This window comes from Drosophila obscura, unplaced genomic scaffold (assembly GCF_018151105.1).
Source record: "Drosophila obscura isolate BZ-5 IFL unplaced genomic scaffold, ASM1815110v1 contig_4, whole genome shotgun sequence".
Classification (NCBI taxonomy): domain Eukaryota; kingdom Metazoa; phylum Arthropoda; class Insecta; order Diptera; family Drosophilidae; genus Drosophila; species Drosophila obscura.
Genome location: NW_024542828.1, coordinates 6,722,027 through 6,749,087, shown reverse-complemented (window position 1 = coordinate 6,749,087; position 27,061 = coordinate 6,722,027). Strand labels below are relative to the sequence as shown.

Sequence of the window (27,061 nt, the reverse complement as noted above, 5' to 3'; positions counted from 1 at the left end):
TTCAGACAATCAACAACAATTTACCCTGCAAAACTTAATTCAAATGTCACACGCAGCAGCAGTAGAAGTTCCAGGTGATTATCTAAGCTCTCATTAACAGTTACTTTTCACAAACCCCCTCCCCCACCGCTCGTCTTTTTCTGTGTCTTTAGCTGAAAAACAATTTCCCAAAATAATAGTGGAAAATTCTCCCGCACCCCCCCTCTGCGCACCTTTACTAAAAGTTCAAATAACATTTTCCGAAAACCATTTTTCCGATGTTGGTGATAATTGTGGCACACACAGAGAGCCCGCAGTTGGTGGCAGAACCCAATCGTTACTACTCTCCTCCAACCCCCCCGCCCTCGTGACTGTCTGTAATGACCCTTATGTGAGTGGCACAAACCTCAAGTCGACATTTGCCACGCATTCCACACGCCACACTGCGGCACTCGACTCGACACACCATTGCCATTGAAGCAAGAAGCTAATGATCATTCGATTTCGATTCATTCAAGGGGGAGAATACTGTATTATTATGATGGTTCTCAGAGAGACAGAGAGAGAGAGAGAGAGAGAACTGAAATTCAATTAGATATTTATTGATGATTGATTTTTACAGAGTGGGAACACGATCTTTCCCTCCCTCTCTCTATCTCTCTCTCTCTCTCTCTGTGTCTCTGTGCATGTGGGAAAAGTGACCGCTAATTGTCTTTAATTCAATTACAGAAACATCCAACACACAAGTTTACTCCTCAATTGGTTGCTGACCTAACAACCCAATACTCATACTACTCCTACTCTCCTCTCTCTAGCGCTCTCTCTCTCTCTCACTCTACTCCCTGATTATAGTGATTTCATATTGCAGATGATATTGAACGATTTTGTTGTTGTATGGATAGATTATATTATATTTCCGCTGTTTAGATACGCCAAAACGATACGAATACGAGAATACAAATAAAACAGACAAAAAAAAAAAAAACACATGCATGGCACATAAACAGACTGAAACAATCTATAAGTTTATTGATATAGTCACTGATATACCGTATATCATATCACACACACACACACCATTATGCTCTTTCTCTTACTGCTGCTCTGTCTCTTTCTCCCCGGCCTCTTGCCCTGTGTCACTCAGCCGTGTGTCATTTCAACAAGCAAATCAAATATGAAAATATTCATAAATATGTGCAATTCGATGAGCCTTGTTATCTGTTCATATTTTGTATATGTACCCACAGATACATGCATAAAATAGACACAAGAGAAGACAGTGGGAAAGTGTTAAATGAAAGCCGTAGAATAGTGAAACTTTTAGAATTTTTGAACGAGCGAAAATAGTGAGAAAACAATTACAAATTACATTATTTTTTGCACTCTCAAGAAAACTTTTAAATGCGTCAAAAAATGGCACTTTTCAAGGCCTAAAGTTCGAGTTAAATGTGAGTGAACTATCAGAAAGAACATTATAATTTCCGTTATATGGAATGCTAGAATAATAATAGAATAATGGCCTAATCTAAGCAGATATTTCAGTATTTTTTATATGCTAAAAATTTTTTTATTAAATTCCAAGTAATATTTTTTTTTATTTACTGAAGTTAGCGCTGCATTTAAAATTAATATCTAAGCTTGCAGCAGTTACAGCTACTCTCTAGGCTCCACTGTATCCCTATTTGTCTACACAAATATCTAGACCGTTCCGGGGAAAAAGCTAATACTAGACTCCGTTGACTTCGTGTGACACAAAATTCTACTTAAAAAAAAGTTCTTCCAGTTACAGAGGTTCTACTATGTCTGTAATATCCATTATTTGTTTACGCTTTGCTTTGCTTTGCTCTGCTTGGTGTGTCGCCTTAATTTGAAAGATATTGTAAACAAATATCGTTAGGGGACCATTATCAATCGATAGATAAGAGACACACACACAGAGAGTCGCCCCCCTCTACGTTTTGGGGGGCGACAGCTGACAAAACTCGTGCTCCCCATGCACCACTCACTGTCTCTTCCTCTGCAGCTATCGATCAATGAGTGGGGATCGGAAATGGATCCGCATCCATGTGGTCTCTAGGTGCCTATGGCATTCCGGGCATGAAAGAGATAGATAGATAGGTTGCTGGGTGGCATGAGAGACTCTCTTTCTTCGTTTTGCCGTTTTTGCCGTTTTTCGGAATGCAATTGTCTGATCGAAGCTTCCCATTGCACATGTGTGTGTGTGTGTGTGTGTAAGAGCATGACTTTGCCCAAAGTTCTGTCTGTACGCTCTCGCTGCCTTTCCTGCTCTAACTCTCTCTCTCTCTCTCTCTCTCTCTTTCTCTGCTGCCTCTGTCTTTGCTTGTTTATTGTTTTAGTTGCTTTTGCTCTGCCTTCGCTTCGCTTTGAGCAGCTGCTGCTGCTTGCTTGCTTGCTGGCTGGCTTGCTGTCTGGCCTTAGGGCGTACATATACTTACATATACATATATACACACATATATATGTACATATGTACACGGTTCATTTTAATTGACATCGATAATTAAAAAAAAAAGGAAAAAAATAAAAAATAAAACAATTTTCTGTTGTACTTTTTGCTTAGTTTTTTTTTCTTTGCCGCGTGCGCTGAGCTAAACAGTTTTATGAAGCGACCAGCACACCACCCCACCCCACTCCACTCTCTTTGTATTTTTCTTTACATATTCCATGATCTATGACCTCTATTTCTCTCTCTCTCTTTTTTTTTTTTGCCATTGTCTATGGGAAGTTGCTCTACTTTCCCAAGCCACTTACTACTTCTCAAGCTGCTCCCTCTCCACTCCCTCTCTCTCTCTCTCTCCCGCTCTCCTACTCTCTGTGTTTCTGCTACCAAAGGTCGAGGTAAAACACTTAAACGACAGCGATAAAAGTTGTCTCACTATGTGTCTCTCTCTTTGATTCTCTATCTTTTCTAATTACCCAACAATTAATAAAGTTTTGATATCTCAACGACGACGACAGTCAAGTGTTTGGCGGGCACTGATTACCGGAATCACAGAGAATGTCTCTCTCTTTATCTCTCTCTTTCTATCTGTCTCGCTCTGTGAGAATGCGGAATGACTTGGAGGCACATCAGGCAATCGTTTATTGAAATATTGATAAAAAAGAAAAGGTATACAAAAAATACAATATTTTATGACTCTTTGGGCCCCCACACCATGAATGTTGTGGCTATAGATAAGAAATTCTTGCCTCCCAAACGGTAGCAGCAGGCGGTTGCGGTGGCGCCTTCTTAATTGAGGTGCAATTGGGGTTTTTGGAGGTTCTTTGGTTTAGTGTTTTTTATGGTGTATGAAAACTGATAATATGTGGTGTAAAAGTCATGGCAGGGAATACTTTTACTTGAAGATTGTGCCATTGGGTACTTTTTTGCCATCAAACTAAGAGAGCAGCTCTTTGGAGATTTCTTTCCTAACTGGAAAATCTTTGGAGATTTCTGTCCTAACTGGAAGATCTTTGGAGATTTCTTTTATTACTGGAAGATTGTTGGAGATTTCTTTCCTAACTGGAAGATCTTTGGAGATTTCTTTTTGTTTAAACTCCAACAGCATTAAATATCTTGCTAAATTTCATAGTTCAATGACTTTTAAATCAATTTTTCGTCACTTAATCATTCAATTGCTCAAATTCTCACGATCAAAAATGTTTCTTAGAGTTCTAAAATTGTTTATTATGCTTGAGTTTGAATTTCCATTTTGTTCTAGCTTCACATAATCTATAATGGCACCCAAATGACTCAATCCCCAAAGCAAAAGTACATATATTTCATCATTCCATAATTTTCTCTCTACTTGTATTACAACAAAAAATACACTGCTTCAAGGCGAGAATCCCAAGACGAATTCCTAGCAACAGAAACCCCAGAAACATTTGCCAGCTCAAAAAGTCCAACTTAGCCAAAGATAAACAATATATACTACATGTACATAGCTACACTCATACTTGCATATATATGCATTTATATTGTAGTTTTGTTGTAGTCTAGCTTACATACATATGTATAAGTGTATTTTTTATCGTCACGTCGCAACTATAAGGCATTATATAATGGCGCTTGGGCTTTGGGCTCCCACAGTATGCCGCTACTGCCAGCCAGCCCCAGTTCTCCGATAAGAGTTCCAGGCATAATTTGTGGGTCAAGTACAAACCGCCAAGAGTAGAGCGGAGAGGATTGTTGCGAAAGCAGACTCTGTGATCCGCTTAAAAATACAAATATCTTTTCTATCTATCTATGAATATATTTTTCCTTTATTTTTGTTCTAGTATTTTTTAGTCAATCGGTTTACAATTTACTTTTTATTGTATTCCAAAAAGAACCAATGGCAATATGGTTTCTTTTTTTTTTTGATAGTTTTTTCTATAATTATTTTGATTGGTTTTCTATAGAACTTTTGTACATTTGTATTAGTTTTTGTATCAATGAAATTTCTATAGATTTGCAATAGATATTTTTAATAATTTGTAATGCTTTTTGTTATTTTGATTTTTAGCTTTTTTTGTAATTGTTAATTTCTTTCTTCTTGTTTGCAAATATTTTACCTTTTTGTTAGATTATTATTTATTTATTTCTCCCGCTCTCTTGATATTTTCTGCTGTTTGCTGCTGCTGCTGTTGCTGGCACTGTTGCCTGTCACTTTTAACTGGTTTTTATATAGCCAGATTGTTGTTGTTGCTGCTGTTGTTATTTTGTTGTAGTTTTACTTTTCAGCTGCACTGTAATTGAAATATTTGTTGCCGTTGTTGTTGTTGGTTGTAGCTGTGTGGAGCATTTCAAATTGTTTTGCACCGCCCACTTTTTGAATTATATCTTTTCTATCGCTTTTGAATTTTTCGCTTGATTTATATATATGTATATCTAGACGCACACACACACTCACACGTTGTACAATTTCGATATTAGTTATTTTTCTGTTGCGTTTTTTTAATAAATCAAAATTTTTGTATCACAATTTTTTGGTTTGTTTTTTTCTGCTTCTGCTTTTATTTCTTTTAGGATTTTAAATCAATTTAATAATCCTAGAGGGAGTGGAAAAGGGGTGGGGGTTATATCATCAATGGCATTATAATCTTGTAAATCATTAAGCACTTTGTCTGCAACAAATACAAACATACACACATACACACACACAGACACACTCTTTTTGTGGCTCAAAGACTGAAAGTTCTTTTGCATCTTACAAAATAAACCTGTTAGCTAACGCTGTGAACCCGAACATAGCGCCACCAGCTGATTTATGTTGCCAAGAGATATACATACATACATACATACATACTATATGTACATATACATATATATCTTCTATACTTGTGGTACATATGTATGTACATATATATTTGTAGAGAACCTTTTGCCCCAAAGAACCGGTTCTTGGACTTGGACAACAATTGATACAATTTGCGGTATAATTTTAGCTGTAGTTTTCTTTGGCTTTCAGCGGGTGTGGGAAAGCCAACCGGACCTCTGAAACACTTGCATAATAATGAGTGGAGTGCAAGCAGCAGGCCCCGCCGAGCAACTACATTCCCAGATACAGTTCAGTTCAGAAAACAAAACAAAAATAAAGGTACAAGTCAACGACTTTCACACGCCCAAACCAGAGCCACAAAGCCCACAGAAACAGAGACCTTATGATGTGCTATGGGCCCAAAGACAAAACGCGCTCGGACCTAATGAGGGGAAAGGCAGCAAACGACGCATTGACGGACGCAGAGTTGAAAAGGTCAGAGACATGAGACATGGCCAAAGAGAGTTGTGGGGATCGGATCCCATGTCTTCTGCGCAATGCTTTAGCGGAAATAATCGTAAAGTAAGGTACAAAAACCAAAAAACCATGATTTCTGGCGCAGGGTTTTGGAAAGAAAATGAAGACCAAAGACCAATGGATGAAAGACGGCAAAAGAACAGACCCAGACCATGGCCAGAAAAGGGGAGACAGAGAAGAAGAAACTAAAGCCGAAGCAATGGGCATAAAATAAAAGTTTAGCGCAAAACGGAATTGAAATGAATGGACTGGGACTGGTGCTGGAGCTGGGACTGTGGCTGGGGCTGGTGGAGGCTCTGGCCAAGAACTAGACGACTCTCTGACTCCCCAGTCTGTGACTCTACGCTCGACTCTGTTGTTTGAACTTGACTAAAATAAATAAAGCCATACAACCGACCCGACCAACTGAGCTGGGCGGGCGATACCAACTTCAGACTCTGCGCCTGCCCCTCTGGGGGGTTGGGTGGTGTGTCGGCAAAAGTTTTTTGCGCTGGCACAAAAAGTTAACATTTCGCACCACCAAATGAAAATGAAATAGTTTTTCCTTTTAGCCAGTTATGGGCCACAGATCCAGATACATTATAAATGTACATACATATACATACATATGTATGTATTTATCTTTATTTATTTTTTTTTTTTGGGTGATTTATTGGCTTGTGATTTATTATTTAATTTAGCTGCTAATTAGTTGGCAAAAAAAAAAAAACCTCCTCAATTAATTGGGTTCTACTGTCTCTAGTTATACATAGATACTTGTACTTGCAGCACATTGCAGCACGCAATGTGGCACAGCTAAAGGAAGTTCTCCCTTTCTCTCTCCCTTCCTCTCTCTCTTTCTCTCTGTGGCAGGAACTGTTGCCATGGGGGCTTTGGATTTCAATTTGCGGTTGCAGCTGCCTCTCCCCCACCACAACTTTCTTGGTGCCGCGGCAAATGAGGAAAATATTTGCGGTTCACGTGTAAGATTCTTGCATAAGATTGCTGTCAATCGCCCTCTCAAGTAACTAAGTAAACAGTACCATACCAGAGGAACGAACCCCCATAACAGAAACACACACAACTGTAGCTGAATAATTGGATATGGAAAAGCAGAACACTTTGGTACATTTTTCGTTAGAAAATATCGCATTTTTCTGGGGAATTTGAATTGAAATTTCATGTAAATTTTAAATTTATTTAAGAAACATTTTGATATTCTAGAAAATCTCTTGGATTTTTCAATTATATTCAAGAAAATAATTAAGTAAAATGGGGATGTATTTAAGACACCAAAGTTGTTTCTAAAATTCTTATAGGTGTCTTAATGAATGAAACTCCAATGTATTTTTATTTACAAATTTTTTTTAAGGTTTCTAGAAACATGCAGATAGATAAATAAAAGATAAATCCGGAAATGCAAGTCTTTTTTGTTTTCTATGAATTCAATGTGGAATTTTGATGTCTGGGATACAAAAGTGTTCAGGAATTGTTTTGTTAGAATTTTGCCAGACCTTAGAGACTTCTCTAAAGAGCGTTTCTAGGAATTGTTCAATAAAGTTTAATGCAAAACTCTAATATAAAACTCTAAACTTCAAATATATATATTTTTTAACAGCAAACTTTGATGTAAAAAAAAAAATAGAACAACTATCATTCCTATTAAAACTTAAATTTCCTTTAAAATGTATGCCCAAAAGCATATCAATCTATATAGGGAATTTCCATCTTATGGTAATCCAATCTTTCATTTCTCAGTTCTTCCTCTGGTTTTAGATCTGCTCTCAAGTGATTCCTCTTCTCCTCTCTCCAGTCTTCCACTTTTTTTTCGGTTTGTGTGAAAAATTTGCATAACTAAATATGTATTTAAATATTTATTTAGTTTTTATTTTGCTTAATGAATTGCTGGAGTGTTTTTTTTTCCGGTTTTATTTTTTATTTAATTTTTGTTTTATCTGCTTTGCATTTAACCCATTTAACTCTTTTTTTTCGTGGTTGTTGGTAGACATTTTTTTTGTTTTAGTTTTTGGCGAACTAAAAGAACTGTCAAAACGTGACTCATGTTTGTATATGTTGTACGGAGTGGCGTATCTGCTGTGTGTATCTGATACACGAGTACTTGGATCTGGAGAGAATTGCACACCCAAGCACTCCCTGCAATTTGTTAATAAACAATTACAGTTCGCCTTAATTGTTTATGTGTGCAATTAAATGTTGAATTAGAGTTTCGTTGCGGTTTCAGATTCGGTCAGGGGGACTGGGTATTGTGAAATAGAGCTTAGACTTTGGAGCATTCAAACCACACGAAGCACAAATCACGAATAATCGTGGATTACAAACGAATTACGAATAATTGCGAATGCATTTCCGCCTTTTAATGATTTCCGATTTAGTTGTTTTTTTGTTTTGTATTTTATTTGTATATTTTTTCTAGTTTTCCCTCAGAGAATGGAGATGGAGTATTTATTGAAGCCAAAAAAAAGTAATCATAAGCATTTCTTTCCACTTCTGTGTTAGATGTTCCGTAATGTTGGACAGATGGCTATTTAGGACTTTTTAACAGTTCCTTATTTTTCCCACAATTTAGGAACATGGAAAAAAATGTCCGTTATATCAGCTTTTGTTAGAAAAACTCGTTTGTTTCTGAAGATAATTAAAAGAAACGTTTTGAAACTATTTTGCCATAAACAGATGCAAAACTCTCAAAAGTTTCAGTAATATTAGATTAATATTTGTAGTAAATCTACGACACAAAAATTAGCTTGTAAAACACAATTATTTCTGAAGATATTCCAACGAAACTTTACAAACTGAAGTTTAATTTTGGACTGTATCATATACATAGTTCACAAACTATACAAACTACTCAAAGCGATCGGTGGCTACGAAGTTAACTTTTCGTTTCTCTAATTGTTTTCCTATTGTTTCTATTCATTTTTCTATGACTGTGTTTGCTGTGTGTGTTTTTTTGTAATTATGTATTGTATTTGTTGCAACTTTATCGCGCTTTATGACTACGTTTTTTTTTGTATTGTTGTTTATTTTGATTTACAATTTTCTCAAGTATTAACCGCGTTTTATATTGTTGTTGTTTTTTGTGTTTTTTTTTTTTCGTGATAGTTACAGTTATTGCAATTTGTTGTGATTAATATTTATTATTTTTGTTGGTTTTTTGCTGTAGTTTTTTGTTCCGCACGATAGACGAGAGAGAGCGCCAACTGCGTTTCCTTGTCCGCGGCCCGAAAAAGATTGAGGCAACAAAATCGACAGTGCCTCGCATTTCCATAGTACCCAGCCAGTACATTTTTCCCACCGTCCAAGCCGACGTCGCTGCCGGCGTCGCTGCTAGCGTCGAATGTTGCAAGAGCATGTTGCCAGAAGGTAGGCAAATAGAGGAAAAACAGCCAGTAATGTTGCAACTGATTGGTGCGAGCCGCACCTCACCTGCTGTTGCGTTAACATACCTTGTATTGTTATTTTGAAAATACTGCTCAATTTTGCGCACCAAGTATGAGTTTTGGGAGAGAAAAAGAGCGCGCGACGTCACTGGGCAGGCAACGGACAATGTTGCTAAGGCTACACCTTGTTCTCCCAATTCACCCTGCAAACGTTTTTACGAGCAACATTTGCTGCCCGAACCAAAAAACCGAAAGAGCACGAACCACATGTTCGTGCCTCTTTTTTGGCTCTCGTGTGTTTTCGGCCAACTTCGGTGCTCTTTGAGCCGAAGTGTAGCGGTAAAAACGGTTTCCATTCGGCATTTTTCTCACATTTGTTTTGCTTTCGCAGTTCGCCATGCCAAAAGAGAGCCGCCGCCGGCGTGTGGATGCTAAGAGAGAGAGACAGAGAGAGAGACTCCACCAATGTGTGGATGCTATCTAACTCTAAGAGAAATGACAGTAGCGTTGCCGTAGCCGTAGCTTTGTGCTATTTTTGGGTACCCTTTTTTTTCAAGTGGTGGAGTGTACCGTTTGAGGTACTTGTAAAAACATGAAAGCGAAAATGTCCTGAGACTGAGACGCACTCCAAAAACAGAAATGGAAAAAACGGGAAACAAGAAAAATGGGCACACTAACAATAAATCACGTGCGGTGCGGTGCGGTACGTACCCCCCTCCGCCTACCCATCGCTCCAACTTTCAGGTGGTGTGTGGTGCGTCAGCTATTTTTCCAATCAAAAAGGAAAAGTGTAACGGGGTCGGAACGGAACGGAACGGTTGGGGATGTCATAGAAATGGCTAACAAATCATTTGCCATATTTAGAAAACTACTTGAACTGTAAAGGGGTGTGGGGGTGTTATGCAACTCTGTCACTAACTAACTTTAATAGGCCCCCCCCCCCCACCCGCTCTATGCTGCTCTGTAGCTCTTGCACTAGGAATGTGGCAAACTGGAACGCGGGATCTGTGGAGCGTGTGAGAAGTGGACTTTGATTGGAAGCTGAGGAGCTGTGGAGTAGGAAGGAGACAGTGCGATCTGTGGAGAGTGTGAGAGGGGGATGGGATGGGAAGAAAGGCAACTGCAATGCGATCTGTGGATTCCATGAAGTTGGTGCAGTGGACTTTGACTGAATCGAAGCCTATTAAAGAGAGTGACCTGAGAAAGAGTGCATGATGGGGGAGTGGTGGTGAGGGGGAGTGGATCGAAATCTATTGGGGACTGGTTCCGCAGCGACCCATTATGGAGTGGGGGCAGAGAGACCTAGGAGTGTCCCCATAGACACCGACTGTGGCACGAAAATTGCCATGGACCACAAGCCATGAACAACACTTAAAACTTCATTCGGTGGACGCTGTGCCACCGTGCCCCCCTCCCACACATGTTCCCCTCTCTTCATACATTTTTTACTAGCTCCTCCCCGCTATCTTACTGCCCCCCCCCCCTCTGATGGCCTATGTTACTGCGAGAGTTTCGGGTTTTTTTACCGCTGTTTCTCCTTCGCTTCTTCTCCTTCTTTTTCCCAGCGTTTTCTTCTCCTTTTTTTTTACCGGCGGTGTGGAAGTTTGAAACTTGCACTTTTTTTCATGGCATGTGTGTGGGCGGGAGGTGGGTACACTGATAGAAGGGGTGTGGAAAGAAAGAGAAAAAAGAGAGGGAGAGAGAGGAGTTTAAAGTGTAAAAAGAGGATTTGGGATAGATGCAGACGCAGCGTAACAACGGTAAATGGGATCAGATGGAGTAGGAGCAGGGATAGAGCAGATGAAGTGGATAGAGGAGAGCAGCACCAGAGGATACATAGATGTGTATTAGAACGGTGCAGCGATGGGGAACAGCGTAGTTTTTTGGAAAGCAAGCTGAGTAAGGGGACTGCGGAAGAAGGGAAGAGCGCAGAGTGGGGTCTAAGGTTTTCCGCGCCAGAGTTCATTAGCTATTAAACGAGAGAGAGACAGAGAGAGGGAGAGTGGCGGTGGCACAGGAGGGAAATGAAAGGCCACTTAATTCTACATGCATGACCGAATATCCTATCCGATAGCTGGAATACAATAAAAAGCTCTTCAGAGCGGTATAATCAATATAATGGACCCATCACAAAACAGTAACTCTTCCGAAATGTGAACTATTTTAGACCCATTTTACCCCTACCCCTACCCCTTACACTAAAAACATTCATCAATAATTCATAGACGTTTATAAGCGATTCGTAAACGTTAAATCACACATTTCTACCCTTCAAACAGTACAGGGTACGGGGGGGTAACAGTTGTAACCGAACCCATGGGAAAACTAACCTCAAACTAAAAGAAAACTGTAACTGTAATTGCAGCTACTTTTCCCCTGCTACGAATTCTTAATATATTGTAGGTATATATTACAAAAAAAGGTTATTTTTTTTGTGTTTTAGCCATCCGATAATTTGTCATAAAAATTGATCAAACAAGCCAAGCCAAGTCGGTGGAATAATGACAAAATGCAATTTGCATGTCATGACAAAAAAAAAACCCTCCCACCTTCTGTGCCTAGTTTGTGTACCGCCCTGCACCTGCCCCTGCCTGCCCACCATATATCATTTATCCTTGAAGAGAGGCATATTGCATGTGTGTGGCTCATAGAGGGGATAGAGGGGATGGCAAGTACAACGACAGGCAGTCACGATAAACCATTTACAATATTTATTTATTCATAACTCACCAAAGTAGAATTAACTTTGCATACACAAGATTCCACCTTATACACAATGTTGCAGGAGTTACTTATGTATGTATGTATGTAGCTGCTGTTTTTAGCTATAGTTACAGTTTATTTCTTCCCCCGTTTGGTTAGTTTATTTTACCCCCCTTTTGGTTAGTTCTTTTTTTTTTTTGTTTAATGCTGAGCGCTGAGGTTTCATGTCAGGCCACGATTTCCTAAGCGATTTGCGTACACAAATTGAAAATTGTCGCTCGACGTCTCCTGACGTGATTGTTAGTCATAAGTTTTTGTGTTATTTATTGTTGGTTGTTTTTTTTTTCCCCGCCCCAAAAGCAACTTATCAAGGGTTAGTCCTTTAATCTTGTTTATGCATGGAAAACAATATACCAAAGATTGAATTTTCCTCTTGCTGTCTTATGGGAAACCAAACAGTTTGAGTTACAAGTACTTTTTTTTGAGTATATTATTCTGGGCTGTTCAAACACATCATAGACATTGGCATAACCTATGGCGAAGTACTTTAGATATCAGGTAGAAGGCAGACAGTCGTCGGTAGGCCAACAGCCGGTCCTGGTCCTGGTCTCTGGCCGATGGCTCGCACCAAAAACACAAGACAGGTGCAGGCTGCCTTCGACTTGGACTCTGAGTTAAGGAAACACATGCCACGAATTCAGGTGTGTGTGTGTTTTTATTTTCGGGGCATATGCTTTATGTACATATGTACATACTCATATTTTTCATGGTTTTCTCGTTTGGTTTTTTGTTTCTTTTTCGGGGGTTACTTTTTATGCATTTCGAGCAAGGTGAATGCACTCCACGTTGGGATATTCGTATTCGGGGAAACCAGTCCAAAATGCGAGTCAGTGTCCAGTCTAAGTACTCTGCACTGCAAATGCAATTGCCAGAAGACAATGACAATGGTCTGGTCTGGTCTGGTCAGGTCTGGTCTGTGGGGTACATAGGAACACAGCGACATAGACCCACAGACAGTACTTACACTAAGGGGAAAAGGTTGAACAAGAAATATGTTTTGCGCTCTTCAAATTATGATGAATATTTGTATTTGAAATAGGAAACATTTAAATGGAAATAATATTTTTAATCATAAAAGAATTATTATAATTATTAAGTATTATATTATATTAATTAATGGAAATAATATTTTTAATCTTAAAAGAAATTTTTATAGAAAATAGAGAATGGAAAAGCATTTGTAATACCCTCATTTTAGGCTTGAAATGGAAGTAATTAATCTATTAACATAGCATTATGAAAGTAGAGATCTGAAGGTAGGGCAGATGAAAAGTAAAGCCAGAGTACGGGGTAATCGATCGAATTTATACCTAAATTTACATCTTAATATAAAACTATTGAAATACTCTTTTTTTTAGGTTCTCTATAAGCAATTTCCTTGACTTTTGCATGCATAAAACTCTAATGAATTCTCTGCGCTGCTTCAAAGATCATTTTGAATATTTTCTTTCCAGTGTAGACACTGAAAATTCCTACCAGTCAGTCGAGTCATTGCGGGGCACTTACTTGCCATGAGTTTGCCACTTTTCCTCTTTTTTGTTGTTGTTGTTGTTGTCTTTTTCGTTGTCTTTTTACTCTATGGAACGAAGTTGCAGAGTTGCAGAGTCGGAGTCACAGAGTCGCAGACTCGGACAATGGCAATGACCACCACAAGCGACGGGGCCATGTCGGACACATAATGCAATAAACAATCATAGAAATGCATAATGCATGTCAGATTAAGAAATTATTAGCCGCATGCGCAAGTTGATGGAAGTTTTCGTAGTCTCCGTCGTCGTCTGGCTAGCGGTTCTCTAACTTTAGCTGTGCCTCCCTTTTACAGCAGGGAATGGAGAGGCAAAGAGTTTTTCCTAAGCTAATTTCTCAGCGAAATTATATTAGTGTGGGGTCATATGGTCATATTCATTTGAAGTTAATCGTTTTTTAAGAGGTGAAACTGGTGGGAAAACAATATATAGGATATATAATAACGGTTGGAATTTTTTTACTAGCGGAAACATTTGAGAAATCATTTCTATATTATTTATTATATATGTATATATTATATTATATTATATTATATTATATTATATTATATTATATTATATTATATTATATTATATTATATTATATATTTTTCATAATAAAAGCGGTTTAATGCTGACAAAATGTGGTTTTCCTTTGGGAAATGTTGAAAATTATTTATTTAATTCTGATTTCTGATTATGTCTGACATGTGAATATCCATTATATTTTTACAGAATAAATCAAAAAAGGATCGCATATTAAATGCATGTTCAATGGTAAGTAAAATCGGCTTTTTATTCTGGTAAAACTTTATTATATTTCTTACTTTTATATCAACAGATAAAAGTAGAATTTGTTCAATTTTTATAACTATAAATCATGGAAAAAATTTGTATAAAGACAGCAAGACTTGTACTAGTGCAACTTTTATTCAGTATTTTCTACCAATTCGAAATATTTCTCTTTATTTGGAAATGGAAAGAATGCCTCATGCAATGCACTTTTTTTGACCATTTAATTGAAGTAGAAACTACAAGCAATAGATTTCCATAGAGTTTCACCCTTTCCGGCTGCTGATTGACTGATGTTAGATGGGATTTCCATTCAACGAAAGACAGACAAAAGTTTGTGTCAAAACCCAAACAATTGAGAGTTATGCAATGCGTCTGTCTGTCTGTCCGTCTGTCTGTCTGCCTTAAAGCTGCTGCCAAACCCTGCAGCACAGAGCCATAAGAGCAATAATTTGAATAGTTTCGGTTGGGTAGAGGGGCAGGGCGTGCAGTACGTGGACGAGTGGGAGATCTGTGGGAGGGTATGGCGGCAGGTCGCACAGCTGGGGGAGACAAATGTTGTCGGCCATGCTTCAATGCGTGCGCAGCGGCGAATGCTTCCGTTTCCGTTCTTAATAGCTTTATTGTGATTTACTCAACAACAAACAACGGGCAGAGAGACAGCAGCAGAAGCAAAAGCAATCAACGGAATTACAACAGCGTTAAAAAAGGCAACAACAGCAGCAGCAGCAGCTACAGCAACGATAACTGATAAAAACAACAATCAATGATTGAGAACAATTGAGGAAGAGAAAGATACGAGATACAACAAAAACTGTTTAACCCAACCCAAAAAGGAAGCAAGAAATTTAAATGGGGAAACGACAACAAAAAATAAATAAATAAAAATATAAACTTTAATGAGACAGGTGAGAAGACCAGAGAGAAGGGTGTGTCGTCTGTCCGACTGTTAAATGTGAAGCAAGGATCGAGTTAACACTTAAAATCATATTTAATATTATTTAAAAAAAAAAAAAAAGTATTTTTTACTTCAAATACAACACAAAGACTACCCATCAAAATAAATGTTTAAATTGTTTTAATATTTATCTCAATTATTTCAACATTCAAAGAATTTATTTACACAATTTTCCCCTAAAGAGACGTTTTTTTTTTTACCAAACTTCCCACCAAGTGATCTTTAAAGATCCCACTTAACGTGAACTATAAAATCAACCAAAAGCAAATTCAAACCCTTGTTCTCTGCGTCTGATATATGCATAACCCATATATATATAGACTGACTGACATTTCAAGGCTAAAAAACACACACACACACACGCAACAGAAGTTTTAAAGGCCACTGGGTGAACCCTTTTTGTTTTTTCTTGACAGAGATACTGTACAGGGGGGGTTGCACGGCTTATGGATGGGGGTGTAAACAGACCGTCAATCAAGTAAAACCCCCCATGACCAAATGGTCAAAGACTGAGACTCTCACTTACGTCATGCCAGAGAAATAAGGGAAATATCGTACAAAAAAACACCCAAAAAAAAATATAAAACCAAACACTGAGTCTTAAAGCCTCAAAAAATGTTACAATTGCAGTGCCAAGAAGCACATAAAACAGGGGAATGGAAATGCTATATATTGCATATAGAAGAGACAGATATGTCAGTTGGTAAATGGTGGTAGATGGTTGGTAGTTTGTACATTCATGCATATATATGTATGGCATATGGTAAAGTGGTGGCTGCTTGGCTGCTTTGGTAGCTTAGCTGGCTGGCTGGCTGGCTGGCTGGCTGGCTGCTTTGTTGCTTGGTTGCGTTTGCAAATGCTCAGCCAGGTGAGACGCCGCGCGTTTGTTGTATCCACTGACTGTCTGCCTCTCTCACTCACTCATTCACTCACTCTGTGTGTGTCTCTCGCCAACTCAGGTGTGACAAATAATTATACCATATACCTGTACCTGTACCTGTGTCTGTATATAAAATATACATCATGCTCGTACATATATTTTCAGGCAGCAAAAGTTCATTAAAAGGCGCTCACTGTAGAGGCACCGCACCACACCGCACCACCACCACCTTTTCAGTAGCAACAAACAAAAACTGTGTCTGTGTTGGGGGTTTTTTGTGATGTTTGTGTCAAAGCCTTTTTGCCGGCCGACACTTTTCTGACTCATTAATGCCCGACCTGCCGCCTGCCGCCTGCTGCCTGCCTGCCGGTTGACTGCTTGCCAGAGAAGAACATTTTCAATTAGAAAAGTGCGTTCTGAAATGTGGAAACTCCGATCAAGAGTTAAAGGCCACAAATAGCGGCAACGGGAAAAGCTGTTGAGAAAAACTGTACCAACGGCTGCAGGGGGTCCAGTCCATGGCCTGTCTTGTGTGTGTGTATGTTTTTCGGCCTGAGCCAATTGTTCAACAATTTGTGGCATTTACGCCGCAGGGAAGCAGCTCGCTCTCCAAGTTGGTTTGGGGGAATTTAGATTTCTGGGGTTTTTTTTTTTTTTTTGGAAGACATGGCCAAGTGCTCAGGCTGTTCAAACGGGGCGCCCAATCAGTGTAAGATCAAACCCCCAGAGCTGATGCAGGAAGAGAGAGGATAGGATAGAGAGGATAAAACGGTAAAAGTCTTTTATAATGGATTTGGGTTTGGATTTTTATAGAATCTTCATAATTAAAGCAACTGTCGGTGCCTGTGCGGTCAACCAACTTTACATAAATCTATTTTCTATAATTATCAATATGATTTATGATTTCCTTTCTCTCTCAGCCACATTTGCATACGAGATTAAGCCATCAAAGGAGTTAAAGCACAAAGCCAAAGAGCCAAAGAGCCAAAGCGCCAGCCATTTAATTACATTCAATGCAAATGAATAACCAATTGTTTTTGCCGCCAAATGGGGCCTCAATTAATTGATTGCATTTGCTGGCCGACGCCTGAAACATAATTTAGTATTTATCATTTTGATAGCTAAGCAATCAATTGATTGACTCTCTAATACTCGGTTTGACTATCGTTTATCGAGCACACACACTCACCTTTTGCCAATCGGAAATTTTCATATAAATTTCACGGAGCTTCCTTCCCAATTTTTTGTATTCGCCCAATTAAAGTCTGCAAGAAAATAGAGAGAGGGGAAAATGTTTAAACTTTAGTTTTTCGCAGTATTGATTAAGGTGCGGTGTGGAACATTTTTGGCAATTGACTGGCACCCCCTGCACGGGACAGTGCGTTGCAGTAATGTAAATATATGGGAATAATGCAATTTCCCATAAACTAAAAGAAATAATCCCTTAGGCCTTACTTAAAAGAAACTCTCCCAAGATTATAATTCGATATAATGCAATCAATATATTTATCGATAAATTATTGATATCGATATTGATTGCATTGTTTACGAACATAAATATTTATCTATAAGCTCATTGGTATATTTGATGATCGATAAATTTATCGATAATGTTGAAATGATCGATAACGGAAAATAAACTGACACCAAAGTTAAACTGAATAAATAAATAATTCAATCACTATTGATAAATCGATATCGTTTTCGATGACGCACAACGTTGATACCGATTGGGATGGGACTCTTTTCAGCCAAATAACTGACAAATGTCGATAATTATCAATAGCAGTACGAAAGCTGATTTCAATTAAACAAAAAATCCTCAACTCCTTTTTATTTTTTGTTTGAGTTGAATTGAGATTTTTAATTCAATTAACTCCACTGATGCCCTGTTGCACTGCACTATTGAAACGCACTGTATGAATGAAGTATCCGCGCATCAGCAGCGTGTGCTACAGCTGCTCCTGCTGCACCTGCTTTTACCCCCTTCCTTTTTCCCGAGCAGCAACATCTCTGCTCCAACCATTGATGGATTCCCCAATCTTCTGGCACCTTTTTTGCGAACATCCTTTACGTTTTCATTCCTCTAGCATTTTGTTTTTATTGCATTGCAATTGCAAAATGCTCTCGCTTGCAGTTCAATTCAATTTATCTTTGATTTTCACGGCAGCACTCTCTCGCCATGTGAATTCACTTCCCCCCTTCCCCACACGCCCAGTGCACTTGCCATTTGCCACCCACCTTTCAGTTTGATTAATTTTGTATGTTTTTTGAGTCTGCCCAAGTGGAACGTGGCAGCATCTTCTACTGGATTTCATTTCCGATGGGAAGGGGGATGGCCAAACTAATTACAGTTTTTGTCAGCCAGAGACCAGAGCCAGAGCCAGAGAGGTGACTAAGAGCTTACTTTGTCCTTTGTCCATTGTCCGTTTGGTTTTTAGTAAATTGAATTTGCAATTAGCGACCACCGAAATCAATTTGCCTTCTCCACAAAACTCTTTCGCTTGTTGCTGCACCTAAAATGCTTGTTCCTTCTGCTCCCCAGCTACCTCTTTGGCTACACTTTTGCTCCTCAGATGGATGCCTCTTTGGTTCCTCTGCTCTATTGCTCCCCAGATGCCTCTTTGGTTCCTCTGGCTGCTGCTGCTTGTGCTGTAAATTTTGTGTGTAGCCTCATCGTAAATCGTCCTTTGGTGCTGCCAGCTACATTTATGCAGCAGCAGCAACAGCAAGGCGCTCCTGGCGAAAAATTGCAGCTGACAAAAGGCCACAAAACAAAACAAAAATCAACACAAAAAACGGTACACGGGCACGGTGCACGGGGCACAGCTACCAAACTAATTTTATTACAACGCCACAGCCAAAGAGACCCCAAACAGGAAGGCAAGGGGAGGCGCACGGCTCTGGGAAAACAATGTCAGTTTTACATTTGGTCATTTTGCTTTGGCCACTGCCACTGCCACTTCTGCCAGCTCTGCCTCTTTTATTTATTTGTATTTTTTGTTGTTTCTGTTCCTGTATACACGTTGGAAAATTTAGCATATGTTGTTTAAATGTTTAATGAAATCCGCCATAGTGCCACACACAGAGTTGCATTTGCCATACCCAAAGCCTACCTACCCACCTCCCTTCCTCCCACCCGTTTTTTGTTGTTGTTGTGGCATCAGCGGGGAGGTTCTATTTCCTAAGCCAATTTTGTCGCACACAACACAAAAATGGGCTCTAAAATTTCACTAGCACTGGCAACGAAGAGAGAGAAAGAGAGAGAGAGGGAGAGAGAGGGAAAGGGATTTGTGGGCTGCTGCACACTGCCACTGCCACTGTTCCACTGCAACCAAAGTGAATCTAATAGAATAGTCAAAAGTTTTTGTTGGCAAAGTGCTGCAGGCGCCGGACCGCCTGTCAATGCCAATAGATTGTTATGGTTATAGCCCAGGGGGGGACGAAGGGGGGAACGGGACTTAAAGGCAGCTAAAGATAATCCCCAAGTGTATGGCCTGATAAGATGGGAACATAATGCTGTGGCTATACAAACGAGTGTCGAGTCGAGTACAAGTATATAGCGGCTGGCTAACGAATCTGAATCTGAAACTGTCTAGAGTGGCATTAAATGGTTCATATTTGAGGGAAAGTTGTGGAGTTCTTTGAGCTTATATAGCTTAAATGGATTATTCCTGTTTGGGCAATCGAATTTGCTCTGCAGCAAACCACAAATCCTGCTATCCTGATATCCAGAGTATAGTTAACACGGGCATAAGCCGGGAATACGAATTTTCCATGATTTAAAATTGATTAAATGCCTTGATTTTCCTTCATTACCAATTTTACTGTGAAAATCTTCTACACTGGTAAAGTTTTTGGTATCTTAAAGTTGTCCATTGATTGCTCTCTTGAGATCCATATCCTTTTATACGCTTTACCAATCGCATTTGCATGGCGCTCTTCAATCCATGCCCAGAACTCCTGCTGCTGCTCCTCCTACGGCTGCTGCTGCTCCTCCTACGGCTGCTGCTGCTCCTCCTACGGCTGCTGCTGCTCCTCCTACGGCTGCTGCTGCTGCTCCACTTACACGCGTCTGGTCTTAAACCCTACTTGGGAGAGGGCGGTATTTTTTTTCGTTGCCATAATTTGAAGCCAAAAGTCGAAGATGTCTGTGCAGGCGAGTCACAACAAACTCAAGAGAGCTCGTTTCCCCCGCCCAACTGGGTTTTTTGGGTGTATTTTCGAAGCCAGCATCGACAGGCTGTCAATTAAAATGGAAATGTTTAAGTTTCGTTTGCAATAAAAAAAAGGCTTGCAACGGGTTGGGTCTGGTTCGGCTCCTTGGCTCCTGGAAACGTAAGCAGTGCTGGGCTGGGACAGGGCTGGTCTGGTCTGGTCTGGTGGTTTGGCTCGTTCATTCATCCAGAAAGCGGCAAGTTTCTTCCTGCAATTCCTTCTGGTGGCATTTTCATGTTGATTTTGCTCTGCACCTTCTTTTTTTTTTTTTGTATCACAGTTGAACTTTGACCCAATTTGTTGTTCGCTCCCGGCTGCAGGCAGGCAGGCAGGCAGGACGCCTGTCCTGTCAGCGGCATCGTCATCCAGGATTGCCTCAGTCGTCGTCGCTTGCTGCTGCTGCTGCTGCTGCTGCACAACACTCCAAGTCGAAACCAACTCCTTGTGTGCCACAGAGCCCGCTGATTGCACGTGGCACACACACATAGAGATAGAGATATATGTATGTATGTGTATGTACTATATAGTAAAGTGTGCTACAAATTGAAGTCTTCAGCAACGAGTCACGAAATCTAGAGTAGTAGTCTCTCCTCTCTGTCTCTGTGCTCCGTAGTAGCACTGAATATGTGGATACGTTCCTCCTGCCGCTGCTGCCGCTGCTGCTGCCGCTACTAGAACGTTTGAACCGTTGCACGTGTATTATATTTCGTATTTCACATTTTCGCATTTCGTTTTCCCTTTGCGTTTTGTTGAAAGGAAATCGTGTGATGTGCCTAGTGCCTCTAGTCCCTGGGCTCTGGAGAGCCTTCTCCAATGTTGGCATGCACAGAGGGAAATCATGGGTATCACGCAAAAATTGTAGATATGTGTTTTTTGAATCACAAAAAGAAGCTTTTTGGGAGTCTTTTAGGGGTTATATATTTATAAGTATTTTACAAGCAAAATTCTATGGTAGCTACAATTTTAAAGAAATTTTGCTGAAATTTGGAAAAATAATGTAGAAAGCTTTTATCTACCGATCTGCCAAATTGTATTCCATTTGAATTATTTATAATTTTTTATTATTTTATTTATTTTATTATTTATTCTTTATTTATAAATCAGCAGGAATGTTTTTGGACGACGCACATGTGTCGCGGAAATGCAGATACTCCACCACTCAGTTGTTTTTTTTATGATATTTATATCATTATTAGGAATTATGATAGATATTTTACGCTCTACTCTGCCATAGAATTTTCTTCCCTGTTTTAGTTTTCCTTCACTTTCTGTTGAAGCTTTTCGCTCAGTGTAGTCACAGTGCTAATAGCCGGCAGCTTGTTTAAGCCTTCACCAGCCTTGCCTTCTTTTCTCACTCAAATTGGGCGAGTGAGAGAGAGCGAGTTGGAGAATAGTAGAGTGCCCGGCGAATTGTACCTGCTGCAGAGTCGATTTTTATATGCAACTCTATAACAATTTCACACACACACACACACACAGTGGCAGAGACAGAGACAGACGGAGGCGCAGACACGGACACAGATGGAGACGACGACGACGACGATGACGATGGTTACGTGCCATTCTGTGTGTGCCAAGCAATTTCGCCTGGGAACATACTCTTTGCAGGCACTGTGTGTAAGCCTCTGTATATCTGTCTCTGTCTCTGTCTCGCATGCAATCCGTTTAAATACAAAGATCTCTGCATTTGAGCTTGTGACCAGCTGGATAGCGGGTAAGTGGGTAGGGGGGGGGGTTGTGTGTCTGCACCTTTCGTTTCGTTTCCTTTTTGCATTTCGTTTACTTTTATGAAAATTGCTTCCATGTGTTCTGGACGAGTGTTTTTTAAGGATTGCGCCAATGTGTAATGAACTGTACTGTACGAGCAGGTCCTGAGAGAGGGAGGGAGAGAGTGCTGGGGGCTGTGTGTCGAAGTCCTTTGCTTCGGGGCAAATACCTATACTTAAGGCTTAGCATTTGCTTCAGGCAAAGAATTTTCTTTAGTGTCTGGCTCTGGCACTGGGCTTTGCTTCAGGCCCTGCCTTTTGCCTTTGCCTCAGTTTCAGTCTCAGCTTTCAGTCTATGGCTTTGCGGCAGTCTCTGCCTTGATCTGATGTTACACGCTTCGTTTTTCACCGACGGAAATCTATGGAAATTTCATTTCATTTCCATGTGTCTTAACACAAAAATAATGAATAGTTTTTGAGGCCAGCAAACATGAGGAAAAATTTGAGGACAAAAATAAAATAATAAAATAAAAATAAAATAAAAATAAATAAAAAAATAAAATAAATAAATAATAAATAAAATAAATATCAGGACTTTTTTTAATACATGAATGTTATTTTTTTTACTGAAAGATTGGATTGATTTAATTGGGTTTTGAATCGGTAAAATACATTGCAGTTGGGTAATATTTCTAGTTGATGTTTCCCCACAAATCATTGCATTATATGCTAGCCATTTTATTATTTTAATTATCCCAAAACCCACCGATAAAAAACGTATAATTTAACAGCAGCTTTTTTTTTTGCCACTGCTTCAGCCTGTCCGTTACAGCAGAACTTCCAGAGGAGTGCATCGAGAGATGCTTTGGTCATTCTTTAAAACTAATTTTATTTACAGGTGAAGCATGGCCGCACGCCCTCTTAACGCCTGCCTACCCTACCCCACTACCACCCCCACCCCCACCGCCACCGCTCTTTCGTTATTCCATTTTTGTTCCCCTTTTTCGTTCTCTACCTCTCTCGCTCTCTCTCTGTCTATATGCTCACTTTCTGGCACTCGATTTATATTGAATAAATGCAAAAGGCGTGTTAATTGACAGACCATGAAGAAGGAAAAATATTTTTGCACTTTTCTCGTTCTCTCTCTCTCTCTTGCTGTCTCCTCTCCCTCTTTCGCCGCTCAACAGTAGCTCTAGAAACAACAATGCACTATGGGAAATTTGACCACTTTTTCTGGCCAAAATTAATAACTCAAGAACGGAGCAAGATATTTCGCTTCTGTTTTTTGCATCGGGTTAAATGAACCAACATCTATTGAAAATAGAAAAATAGAGGGCGTGGCACCGCCCCCTTTTTTTTAAACTCATTTAAATTTTCTCATTTTTTTAGAGTACTACTTTAACAAGTAAAAACCATTTTTGTGACAGCATTAGGTTATAATTATTGGACAATAGTGGGCGTGGCATGCCTTTAACAAGGGGAAATGTTTTAAGGAAGAAAGTAATATAAAGCGCATTCATCTTGTAGCCCTGTAATGAAAGACAATTAATAATGTTCTGTAAGAAATATATTTTCCTTACACACCCCTTAGAAAAAGACCTGCTCTTCGTTTTTCAATTCAATATTGTATTGATGTTCTAAGTCTAATTCATTGAAAGGGCTTTCATCCTCACGATCCGTATCATCCGGATTTGATGAGCATTCTAATAGGTTTAAAACTTCTAATGGAAGACACATTCTCCTCTCTCGCTGAATACGTCTATCCAAATTCACTGAAGAAATTATCGGATCAGAAGGATCTATAGCTTGCAGAAACACGTCTGTTAGGATTTCAATCCTTGCATGCCATTTTCTGGCATGATGCAGACGAACAGATTTTTTAAATTTATTTCGAGATTCAGCTCCTTCTTCTCCGAAATATCCAATAGGAAGCACAGAATTTTCAATGATATCCCTTGCTTGAATTAAAATTGTATGAACACTTGTGGTCATTGGCAGCCAAGGGTATTTATCAATGAATTTCTCGGCAGTACGATAACAAAAAGCTTGAAATTTTGGAACAGAAATTGGCAGCTGGCATGAAAGGCATATCAAAATCGTATGTAAATTTGCAATTAGCTGCTCATCGATACCAGTGGTGTTGGAAAAAGCATGAGGATCGGAAAATGCTCGCTGAGCAGTGTTACTATCGTTGGTACTGCCAAATCCTCCAACTTTCGGTTGATCAACTTTAAACGAAAGGTGTTCCCAAAATAGGCCTTGGACTTCATCTTTTCGCTAAAGAACCTCTTTCTTATCAACACAGCATCCTCCTTTGCGACTTTTCCCCTTGATTCCCCACACTTGACAACAAAAATCTGAGTTTGCCAAATTGAGGTTATGTCCTAAAAATTGAAATTTCTCGCAAAATCGTAAAAAGTGTTATTTTTAATTACATTCATTTGAACAAGAATTTAATACTCTACAACATAAAATACATCTTGTTGATGGACTCTTTTGGACTCACTTTAAATCCCTTTTGCAAGATTAGACTTTATCAAAAATATGCATTTACAAGGCTACTTACATTTTGGCTCTATTAAGGGGACAACACGATTTTTTTCTACATGAGAAAATCACAAACACATAATAAAAACCACACTGATTGGAATTCATTTCAAAAATTTGAGTAGTATTGTTTGGTTTTTGTTTTTTGGCCACTTAAAGTTAGCAAAAAAAACCTAATATTGCAGAAGCATGTGCTTTGCAAATGAAACAGCTGTGTTTATCAGCTGATTCCTTCGATGTGGCGCCCTCTAACAAGATTTCTGTGATGCAACACTAAAGATTGAAGTATTGTGATTGCGTTGCAGTAAAATTTGTTTTAATATTCCGACTTTCAGAAAATGGGTTTTGGCCAGAAAAAGGGGTCAAATTTCCCATAGTGCAATGGCTATAGAGAATGAGAGAGAGAGAGAGAAGCGAAGAGGGGGGAGGAATATCATTTAAGCAGCTCTCGTGCTGAGCTGCAAAATGACCAACTAAATGAATGAGGGAGGAAGGGCAAGACCAGGAGGTAGAGCAGAGGTAGAGCATAGAGAGAGAGAGAACCAGAACCATAGCGGACAGAATGCATTAAGTTCTGCTATTCGTCTATTTTTGTTTTGTATACTTTAAACTTTTTTTTGTACTTGAAGTGGAGTCTAACGATTTGGTTATTCAATTGGTAAAGCCAATCAAGTGCGAAAACAGTTTATGAACAGAGAGTAACGGCCAGGCCAATTGGCTAATCAATTGAAAGTTGCATTCAGTTGCTGGTGTGGTGTAAAAGTTGTAAATGTTAATGGTTTTGATTTGAAAACTAAGCTGCGTAAATTGTTTTAAAAGTTGTTTACTCTTTTATTACTCTTGGAAAAGCATGCCATGTGTAGAAAAGTTCAACTAAAGTTAGTGATTATACCCTGCTGTTATGCGGCTCCAGGCTACATATTCCTCCAAATAAAATTAAAATATTATAAGGTAAGGCATGTCCATAGAGTGCGCTCACAGGTTAATATGTGTGGAAACTAAAATGGGTAACTGTAGGACGGAGTACCTTACCCTATGTGAAACACAACTTGCCTGCCTGCCTACCTGCTTGTCGGCCGCCTGCAGCTTAGGAACTCTCTTCCTCGCTCTCTCTCTCTCTCTCTCTTTATTCTTATAAGAGCAGCGACGATCTCTAGATCGTTACACAAGATAAGCAAAGCAAAGAAAATTATGGAATTAAAATCTTGCAAAAAGCTTCAGGCGCGGGGGTTGGCGGTGCTAGTGCGACACTTTTGTTTTTGTTTATCTTGTTTGCAGCGGCAGCGGCGGCACGGCTGCTGTTCATGTCTGTTCATGTCCGTCTGCAGTCAGTGCCTGGATCCTTATCAGAGTATGCAATCTTCGTTTTGTTTTGCTGCTCTCTCTCTCTCTGGCGCTCTCTTTTTTGCGTTACAAACTTCTTAAACTTGAACGCAAGTTTTGGTGAGAGCACCCGCATCCGCACCCGCACCGGCACTGTGTACCGTTAAGCCGTTCGGTGCAATGAGCAGAGGCACGGGCAGCGGCAGAGGCATGGTCAGCGGCAGCGGCAGAGCAGTCCATAAGTAGATGAATGGAAAAATGATGCAAGCAATTATGGTAATTTGTTTGCTGTGTTGCTCTTCCAATTGCTATCGTTTTTTTTTTTTTTTATAGTTTTATTATTAATAGTCATAGAAAAAGAGGGGAGTGAGGTACGCGGTACGGGGTACAGAGTGGAAAATAAGCTTGAGAAGGATGGCGGCGGCGTCTATAAATCTGACGGCCAGCGGCGCATACTTTTATGACGCTTGGTTGGGCTCTTCTCCCTCCCTACTCCCACCACCCACCCACCCACCATCTTCTTCTTATTTTCTTTTGGGGCAGTACCCGTACGTACGCTCCCCCTGCCCAGCCCCTCGGTCAAGCCAAGTTGCGTGCGGCACTAAATCGTTCATATTTATCTATAATAAAGGCAATTTTGAGCCATTCCCCATGCCATGCCATACACCCACCATACCACCCACCCATTTCGTACCATCTACACTCGCTTCATGAGCGGGCCACATCAGGAGCTTGATACTGGCAGAAAAATCGATTAAACAAATCGAGTTAAGTGTTGCCAGTGCCTGCCAGGCACGCCATATAACAGTATATATGGTATGGTATGGAATATACAGGACACAGATACAAATTTACACATATTTACATACATATATACATATATATGTATATGTATTTATTTATATGCATATAGGTAAATGGTGTAGGGTGGTACTATAATTATATGGCCCAGGCTAGGGCTATGGCCCTCTTTTTGGCCCAGCGACGACGACGCCTCTGTTTGTTGGGGCCACAGTGTGTTGCCTTGGCTACGCATCAATAAGGCAACACACACACACACACACACACACACACAACACACACTACTGCACATACACACACACACACACAGGATTATAGCTGATGGATATTCAAATAATATTTACTTAATTTAATCGCTAGTTACAATTTTACTTTGCACTTGCTTAAGTTTTCCTTTATTTTCTAATTTCCCGTTTCTTAATTTCTCTCACC

General features: G+C 39.6%; 1 long non-coding RNA gene across 1 annotated transcript in view; it reads left to right on the top strand.

Annotated features, from left to right (window-relative positions):
* Positions 1-27,061, top strand: part of LOC121403803 — a 56,281-nt gene continuing 29,220 nt past the window's right edge. Inside the window, exons 1-2 of the long non-coding RNA XR_005968201.1 lie at positions 1-74; positions 14,140-14,181. This is a non-coding gene — a long non-coding RNA (uncharacterized LOC121403803). The remainder of the gene's footprint in view (positions 75-14,139; positions 14,182-27,061) is intronic.